Raw genomic sequence first — 9,530 nt, forward strand, 5'->3', positions numbered from 1 at the left:
GTGGTCTGAACTTCTGTATCTGAGATACCGACAGCAGCTTTAGCACAGCACTGCCTTAGAACACCAGTTCAACATCAGCTCTCAGGGCTTAACACACTCACATACAACAATTAAGAGGGAGAGCAGGAAAATGCTTGTAGGCATTACCTGCTCAATAGCTACAGTGTACCACATTTCCCAACATTGGTGTCACACCTGTTAAAGGCTTTTGTGGAGGAATGACTGGGATATAGGTGGTTGTTGTTTTTGCCTTCAGCTGAGGCCTACATTTAGTGGTTTGAAGGTGATACTTCCATCAGTTCCTGTGCAACCATGGCACAGCTCTGGATGCTGAAACCCCTTTCTTTTTGTGCTTGAATTCTTTTTAATCTCACCCTGCCTTTCACTGAACTAAAAGAATAGACTTTTTTTTTCATATGTTCCTTTTCATACTTTATTTATCCACAAAATTTAATTCCCAATTCAAAATGCTTCATACAGACAGGAAAGCACTCTGTATCTAAACTGGCACAATCATGAGCAAATAACACACAAGTAAACTCAAAAAAATGTCAGTGTAGATGTACTGTGACTGCATGAATGCTGACAAGCTAATAAACAGGAAAGGCTATGAACTGAACTTTATATATAAATGTGAGGGCGTTATTCATCCTGCCCTGCTCTACGATATGTGTGTGCATTCCAATTCTGCCTTTTACAGCACTGATAGTTCATCTTTAATAAATCAAAGGCAGCTTTTTCTTGCCTGCATGCTCTCTGAAGGAGAGGATTTCAGTCATACCCTAAACAATTTTGACACAGAGATGATGTCTGATGAAAAGTGCTAATGGTAGTCTTTTATTTACAGAAGTGCCAAGAAATATACAAGGAAGTGAGTTTATCTTCTCTCTTCCACACAGGAGAAGAATAAGATGAGAGACACATTGTCCTTTTGTCCTCTATCTCTAAAAGAGGCTGGGTTCCTGTCACTCCATGAAGAAACTCCTTTGCAGTTGTCTAGCGAGGAGAGTTTCTAACATGCCTCTTTTGTTATTCTTGGGCACCCTGGTGACTTGGCTGACATTGATATGAGTGTTTCTCTTTTCAGTCTGCCTCTATGTGCTGGCCGTATGGGCTGATGCCTGTCAGCTGCCCGGAGCGCTGTGGCTGAAGCACCTCCTGGATCAGTGGGCTCCTCATCACGCAGCAAGAATTCAGCAGGAGCTGCAGGCTGTTGGCACACTCCTGTTCTTGATCTGAAATTAATTGACACAACTTGAATCTTTGGAGAGGATGCCAGAGGGAAGAACAGAAGACCTGTGAGATAGCAAGGGTTGATGTAAAAGACTCTGAGATTAGCTCAGTTGGCTAGAGCAAGTTGCTAATAACACCAAGGTTATGGGTTGGGACCCTGTGTGGCCCATTCACTTAAGAGTTGGACTCTATGATCCTTGTGGGTCCCTTCCAACTCAGTGTATTCTGTGAAATTCTGTGAAAATTGTCTGTTGACATTCTTCAATTGGAGATGCTTGATTTTTCTTTTACAGCTTGATTCCTGTGCCTTGCAGCCATACAAGCTTCCATTTGCAGCTTCAGGGAGTTGCTGTTCTCCCAATAGCTCTGTGGATTTCTTTATCCAGGAGAGGATCAGTTCTGGATGAGGTAATGATAACAGGCTCTTCATGCCACTGTGCAGCCTCATGTGTAAGACTGGCAAAACAATCTTGTCGCAATTGTGAAAACTGCTGCTAATGGTGCAGGGTCTGGAAAGGAGCAAAATGGAAGGAATTAATTTCTGAATTAGGTTTGTGGGTGTAATGAAGGAGACTTTGTAACTGAAGTGTTGCATAAATACTGTACCTTTCGTAAGTGTGTACTTGGGTAAGGAGCTTTCATCTACAAAATTGTAATTTGTTTCAGAGAACAAAATAATTCATGTGTCTTTTCCCCTCCACCTTTTATATAGGAAACCAGTGCTGTAAAGCTCCTTTTTTTTTCTTGCTCTTAGTGACTTTTTCAACAGGTCACACTAACAATTACTCTTAATTGTTCCAAAAATCTCTGGGTTTTTCTGCTCTATGCTTCACTGAAAGCTTCACAAATGAAGACAGCTAAAGAAACAAATAGTGTCTAAAGAGTACATATCTGAGGATTTGCATATGTTCAGAAATTTACCAGCCTTGTTTTCAAGAAAAGTGAGGATGAATCACCCTCTGGAGGGGCCTTTTTCTCTCTGCTGACTGTAGAGGAATTTTAGCTTGGTGTCAGGCAGCTGCGCTTATAGGTAGCATTCATCTGAGACAAGAAAGGATATTCCTTTTCTGAAGGAGAGATCAAGCTGGTACTAAAACACAGAGTAATGGGAAAGTGAAACATGTACAGATATCATGTGCAGGGCAGAGGTGTGGACTAAGAGCCTGTCATACCAAACAGCATGGGGAGTTAACATTTCACAGGAGTACAGAACCAGTCAACTGGAAAAAGGATGATGTCTTTTTCAAAGCAGATAATTTTTGAAAGTAGAAGTAATGATTTGTATCTCTTAATAAAAATATACAGACATGTATGTACAGACAGATGCCTATCTGGCCATATTCTGGGACCCGTAACTCCCTGCCTAAATGATGTGTGCCAGAGCCTGTCCAGAAGTCATTTAAACACATTTACACAACTGTGACAACATGGCCAAGTCCTCTGGTGCACAAAATGCAGCATGCAGCTGTCTTCACTTCACAAACCCACAGAGTAGTCTAAGTCGGAAGGGAACTCTGGGTACTGTCTAATCAAACCCCTGTTCAAAGCAGAGCCAGTCAAATCAGATTGCTCAATATTGTGACCAGTCAAGTTCTGAATATCTCCAGGGATGGAGATTCCTTAAGTTCTCTGAGCAACAAGATCTAGTGTTCAATTACCCTCATTAGTGATGAAGAATAGAAATATTCTGCTACTGAGTTGGAATTTCCTTTTTTCTGTTACTTCTCATCCTGTTGTTGTGCACCTTTCAGGCAAGCCTGAATTTATCTGTTCTACAATTTCTGATTAGGTAATTGTAGATTTCAGTGAGATCTCTCCCTGAAGCCTTCTTTTAATGCTGAAAAACCCAGCTTCCTCAACCTCTCATTGGCCATCCTGTGTTCCAGTTCTCTGACCACCTTGGTGGCCTTTGCTGGACTCACTCTGGTAGGTTAATGTCTTATACTGGTGAACCCCAAAGTGAACACAACAGTCCAAAAGTGGTCTCACATGTACTGAATAGAGAGGAAGAACTACTTTTCTGGACCTTCTGGCTAATGCACCTACTATGCAGCAATCTTCTGCTTCAAGAACACCCTGCTGATGTATTTAAGTTGCAAACGTTCATCCTGCAGATTTGCCATCTATTCAAGAATAAAAGAAACATAGGGAAGAGTCATATCAGTATATATACTGAGCTGGAATTACACACACAATCTTAATGAACAAACTTCTGATAAGTCACAACTACAGTAGATGAAGAAGTCTAAACAGGGTTGTCATCACACAACTTGCAGTTCCTACAGCTTCTTTAGAAGTACCTTTTCCACAATCAGCTTTAAAAAGGAGTTTCTTGTGTTCATTCAAAATTTACCATAAATAAAGATGAAAGGTAGGTGGTTGTTTGAACAGCATTCCTTACCTATGGGTGCTAGAAACATAAGAGGTATTAGTAGTTTTATCTTTAGCTTATGTGATTTCTGTTTGAAACAGCAATTTCAATAACATTCATAACACTAAAGAATGTCCATTGGTAAGAAGAGAGATAATATTAAAAAGGCATAGAACAACTTTTATCCAGTTTGTCCTTTAAAATTTTTATACATGTTCTCTACCAGTGAAAGACCTTGGTGCCTAAGCAGTTATTTTGGAAATCCCAACATACAGTGCAAAGGAAAAATTTATCACCTTCACAGATAAATCCTTAGTAATGAAAAAGCTCTAATTTTGTTAAAATGAATTTTATATACATATATGAAGTGATAAAAGTTAAAGATTCCTGGGTTACTTTTAAATGATGCCCTCAGAAAATGTTGAGAAACATTAATTTATGATGTAATTATTTACCAATATCTTAAATGTCTTTAAGAAAACAAAACTAGTCTTATGCCTAAGACTGAAGGCTTCCGATTGCAAATATGTTCTATTAGGAGAAGGTTGTACATTGAGATTTTGGCCACCTTGCTTGCAAGTTATGATCAAAATATTATATAGCAGTTCCAGGTTGCAAGAAAAGTAATATCTTTCCATTATTAATAATAAAGTGCTAATGGTAAATTGGCTGTAATAGCTATGGGCCTGGCAAAAGCTCTTGACTTACTGAGGCATGATCACATTATATATACTGAGAAAAATATTGAATTAGGGACTGTTCTTACAGAAAAATTTTGACATCTATATCAGAACTACTTTCATTTAGAAACCAAACTGCAATTGATAGTGACAATTATTCTGGCTTAAAATAATTCTATATACGGCTATTCATAAGCCCAGATTTTATTTAATATCACCTCTGTCTTCCATTTTGTTAATTAAAGAATGGCATAATTGGTGGAAAAATACTAGATTTGCTTTTTGTAAATACGTCTCTGATTGGAAGGAATTAGTATCCAGATATGATAAAAAATTTAGTTACAGAAATGGTTTTGTTTTTATAGTAGTTTTAAAATAAACTCACTCATTACCTAATATAAAATATGTTGTTATTCTAAATAAGTACTGAATTTAAGTGAAATAAAACTGGTAATATAGGCAAAGGTTAATTTGTGATATATTTGGGAGTCTGAATTAATTAATGGAAGAGTATAATATATTTGTCACCTTCAATTATACTAATTTGATGGTTCAATAATCTAAGCAAAACAGCAATTAAAGCATCATAAATAGAAAATTCTTAATGCTTATCCTCTTTCTGGATTATTTTAGAGTTTGATGCACCTTGTGTCTATTGGTATCTGTGCTGTGATGCCTAAAGGGTTTTTGATTTTTTGATATTTATAGATTTTAGAAATACTTGTAACTGTAGCAAAATGAAGATTTAGTGTGATAATATTTCTAACAGCTTAAGTTCAATGTTTATAATGCCATCCTCTGCCATTTATCATTAGCTCAAATTCTCTTAGCCGTTTAGACTCTCTTCAAGGCAGAAAACTGAAGAATATCAGAAAGGTCTGCAGAATGAAACATAAACATGAGCCATCAACCTTGGGTCTGAGAACAATGGAAAAGCTTCAAGGGCCCTATGTGTGCTGAGGAAGAGGAAAATGATGAAAAGAGACCCCTGACTCAAATCCTGAGGAGGGGACAGGGACAGGATGGGACTGGACCGAGAGATGTGTGAACTGGGGATTGGGTGGACCATATTATAAAAACCATAGAAACCAGTGTTTGGGGGTGTGCATCGATATGTATTCCTGTAGGCCCTATGCCTGATATTAAAGGACTTTCACTTTTTAACTTATCCCACACCAACTTATCTCAGAGTCCTGCCTCTCTGGGGTCTCTCATGGCATCAGCTGTTATGCACATACACCAAAAAAAACCTCACCCAAAGCATCATTTGTCTGTCATAATGGATCTCTGACAAACTAATGTATCCTGGATATAGGGAACCTTTGTCCTGTTTTGTGTTTTCCACGTAGCCGCTCCATTTGATAAGAAATAGAGAAGATACTTGGTTTCAAGGGGTGTGTGAGTTCAAAATCTCTGTCATTTATATTGGTAAGAACTCAATTCAGCAAATCATCTGAAATGGGATTTTTTCTTTCAAATTCCATCTGAAAATTAGCATAGAAGATACTCCTTCTGTCAGTGCCAAGGAATAGGAATAAATTATTTAAGTAAAAAAATGATAGAAAACCATGGCTAGGCCCACCTTCCCAGTCTTTTTTAAGACCATCACAGTTTTTCAGTTAAAGTTGTTTCTACAGAGGCAACCTGGTATCTTTTTACTGATTTTTGTCTTAGTCTTGCAGATGAAAACACTTTCCATCACTGTGGTCAAAGCTACAAAACAGAAAATATCAAATTACAGGGGCACTCCAGGGTATGAGAAAACTTCCAAGTTAATGGAAGAAAGTTGTTCTGTAACTGTCCAAGAACACCAGCAGATTCTGCAAAACAACCAGGGGGTTCTAAAGGACATGAGCAGGCCATTTTGATTTCACAGGAAAATGAGGTAATGGCATCTGTAGTACGGACAAGAGCCATTGTTTGAAGTTGGAGTGCTTCAGTTAAAGCTGAAACAGAAGAGAAGAATTTCACCTTGTAACTCTTCCTTTGCTTCAGATATTAGTTATCAAGTTTTTCAAAAGAATGAACAGATTGCCATGATGCAATTATGGATTTTTCCTGGTCTTATGGTAGAACCTTTTTTTTTTTGAGGATATGATGGAAGACTGGACTTTAATAGGGTTACAGAGAAGTAATACAAAAGTATTAAAAAGGGTGTGTCAGAGGGCATAATTCACATGGCTTTATAAAGGGCTTTTCAGGTTAATAAAAATATTTGATTCTTAATCTTCTCTGGAACACACCCTCTTGGTGGAGGAAAAACTCCAGCAGATTAGCCAGGCATAACTTAATTTTACAAGAAACACACCTCTCTTGGATTTTCATGGCTGCCTGTTAGAGCAGGAGATCACATCTTGTGATCTGAAGCATTGTCTGAATACGGCAGCATTTGGAGCTGTGGCCAAAGTGCTGACCAAACAAGAAAGGTCTGGTCTAATCCTGTCTCTTAGGCAGGGATTTGGGGCTATCTCTTAAGCACAGATCCCCAAATCTAGGCAGACCTAACTTGTGATCCTCCTTTGGAAAGGGAATCCAAATTAGTCTGTAGCATTTTGTACCCTGATCATTGTGAATCACTGGAATGAATTATGGATTGCCATACTTCTGAGAGAAAGGAGTATCGGAATGACTTTCTAGAGATTTGTAGTCCTCATAGCTACTGCTTTCTTATTTTCATTGGTCAGGTCATGACATATGGGTCTGAAGGGCAAAATAAAACTTATCTGGGACAGGTAAGCACCATTATTTGATGATGAGAGGAAGCACCTTTAAGGGATGGATGTGTGACAGCAATCTTGGAGCAGCAGAAGCACTGCCGGAATGCTGGATAGATTGGGATCATCATGAACCATTACAGATCATTAAGGAAAAAGTGTTTTTTTGCATATGCTTTTATTTTTTTGAAAGGGTATAATATTGGCTCACAAAAATTTGGACTTCCTAGCTATTTCTGGGGAACATGTGACCCATTGAAGGCTCAGTACAACATCTACGTTCTTATATGTGCTGGCTTAAAGGTAAGCCAGCAGGAGAAATGAACTCAACAGAAAAGAGATTATAAATCAGAGTTACAATTTAATAACAAAATTACAATAAATACAATGGCACAAGGAGAAATTGGTTTTAACCCACAAAACCCAGTATGACCCAGCACCCTGGGGTACAAACGCCACGTGGTCCCCCCAACTCCAAAATAGAAGGAAGCGAGAAGCCTGTTGGTTTAGATGACAGTCCCAGTCTGGTCGAGAGTAGTGGTCGCAAGCTGGTTGAAAGTGATGGTCTCCTCCTGTTGAGGTTCTGCTGCTCCTCTGGGTCTGACAAGTGGTCCCTGAGGTCTTCTTATCACCCACTTATGTACCCTCAGGGAGCACCCAGTCCCTCCCCCAGGGCGGGGAGTCACACAATGGGTGAGTCACACTCTGTGAGTCATGGGGTATTCTGAAATCGTTGATGGTCCATTATCAGACATGCACCCTCAGGCTGGGTGTGAAGGTGCTAATGACTCCCTGGATGGGAGTTATCACAGCTCTTATCTCACAGATGTCCTTCACACCCAGCTCACATCCTGAGGGGTCAAGTGTGCCCTGGGCTGCTGAAAATGGTCTGTTGTTCCTGGGAATGAATAGAGGGGGGTAGAATACATAGCTTTGATCACCCCCACACAGTGATAAACTGGTCCCACCTGCTGAACTAGGACATTATAGATAATTAACTTCTCTGTTTCCATTTTTGTGACACATTGCATGCATTTTTCTGACAAGATGTCTTACATATCCTTAATATGTGACTAACCTTTGGCTTTTGCATTAATTTCTTTTATAGTAGTCCATGGACTCAACGTTGTTGTATCTTGTTCCCTTCAATGTGCATTTGCAAGTAACTCCTTGTCTGTGGGAATATACCTTATGTTTACTTAGCACCTCTTCCTGTGAAGGAATCCAATGTTATATAACCAGCAGGTTTTAGGATCTTCTTAGCACATGAGGTATTGAGGGTATTTGTCTTAGCCTGTTTCTTGAGGCACTCTTACCTCCTTCATACAGGTCTTTCAGCTCCACTATGGGTGGTTGAAAAGGCTTTGAGATCTCATAAAACATTTTAGATGTCTAAATTTTATTGTTTTCTCTTGGAATTTGGTATGAAAAGTCAGTTAATTGGTTCCTCTAAGATCTTGGACAAAAAGATCTACCACAGCAAGTTAGCAGCAGAAGTGGAGTGCCCACTGCTCAATCTCTCTAGGTTTGTGACTCCTGGCTATCCTCAGGCCCTCCAAAATACTCTCAGGTTCCCTTTAAGAAAACATGGACAACTTTCTTTCCCAGTCCCTTGATAACCCAGCATGTATTTGGTATGAGATGGGGAGCTGAACAAGAAGACATGCCGGGTCTGATGAGCTGTGTCCCTCCACACTCTCCCTTAGCCACTGTCACTCTATTGTTCCTTCAGCATATCAGCTACCTCAATGAAGACCTGAGACTGTCTAAACAAACCTATACTAAGTAAATCCCCTATAATATTTAGTAATATCTGGGTCTTCCTTTTATGCCAATGAGAGTAATTATTTATAGTGTTTTAGTTCTCATTATTATTCATACATTTCTGTGACTAAAGGCAACATTTTCTCTAAGTAGACTGAATTTCCCGATAAAACCAGCTAGACTTAATTCTTCATTATTCCTATGTATCTTTGTGGCTGGTCCTATCTCTTTTGGCTCAGAAAGGATGATTAATTATTCTACTTGATCTTCACTTATCATGGGAGTACTATGTAAATTATTTCAAAAATGGCCGGCTTTAGATTTCATTATTTGTCTTCAACACGACCTGGGTATTATGAAATGTGAGAAGTGCATGTCTTTCTGGCACACTTTTTAGATTTAAAAATTTTGCATGTATTTTTATTAGGGGTCTTGTAAACTGTTATTTACTTTGTCTGCTATTGATATACTTTTATGCCTTCTAAATTAATTATCCTGGCTTCTGACTAGCAGCTTGCTAACGCTAGTCTAAAAATGTTTTCCTTAGCAATTCAAAACACGCATATTCCTTAGCAGTTTAAAATATGCATTTAGAATTCAACTGGCAGAAATAACAAAGATGCTTTCTATCTCATATGTATTATGTGGATGCTTTTTTGTTTTTCCAAGTGTAAAGCAAAATTCTTTGATGAGATCTGTGGGCCACATGTATTTGTTTTAGATTTATTTGTGAGAAACTTTAGTGACATGAGTAGAATTTTGGCTCAC

General features: G+C 38.7%; 1 long non-coding RNA gene across 2 annotated transcripts in view; it reads left to right on the forward strand.

The window, feature by feature from the left end:
- Window positions 1-5,450, forward strand: part of LOC139668880 (uncharacterized) — a 95,741-nt gene extending 90,291 nt beyond the window's left edge. For both annotated transcript variants that reach the window (XR_011697132.1, XR_011697134.1), the window contains one exon: window positions 1,088-5,450. This is a non-coding gene — a long non-coding RNA (uncharacterized lncRNA). The remainder of the gene's footprint in view (window positions 1-1,087) is intronic.
- The last annotated feature ends 4,080 nt before the right edge of the window (window positions 5,451-9,530 follow it).

Source organism: Pithys albifrons, chromosome 2, assembly GCF_047495875.1.
Source record: "Pithys albifrons albifrons isolate INPA30051 chromosome 2, PitAlb_v1, whole genome shotgun sequence".
Lineage (NCBI taxonomy): Eukaryota > Metazoa > Chordata > Aves > Passeriformes > Thamnophilidae > Pithys > Pithys albifrons.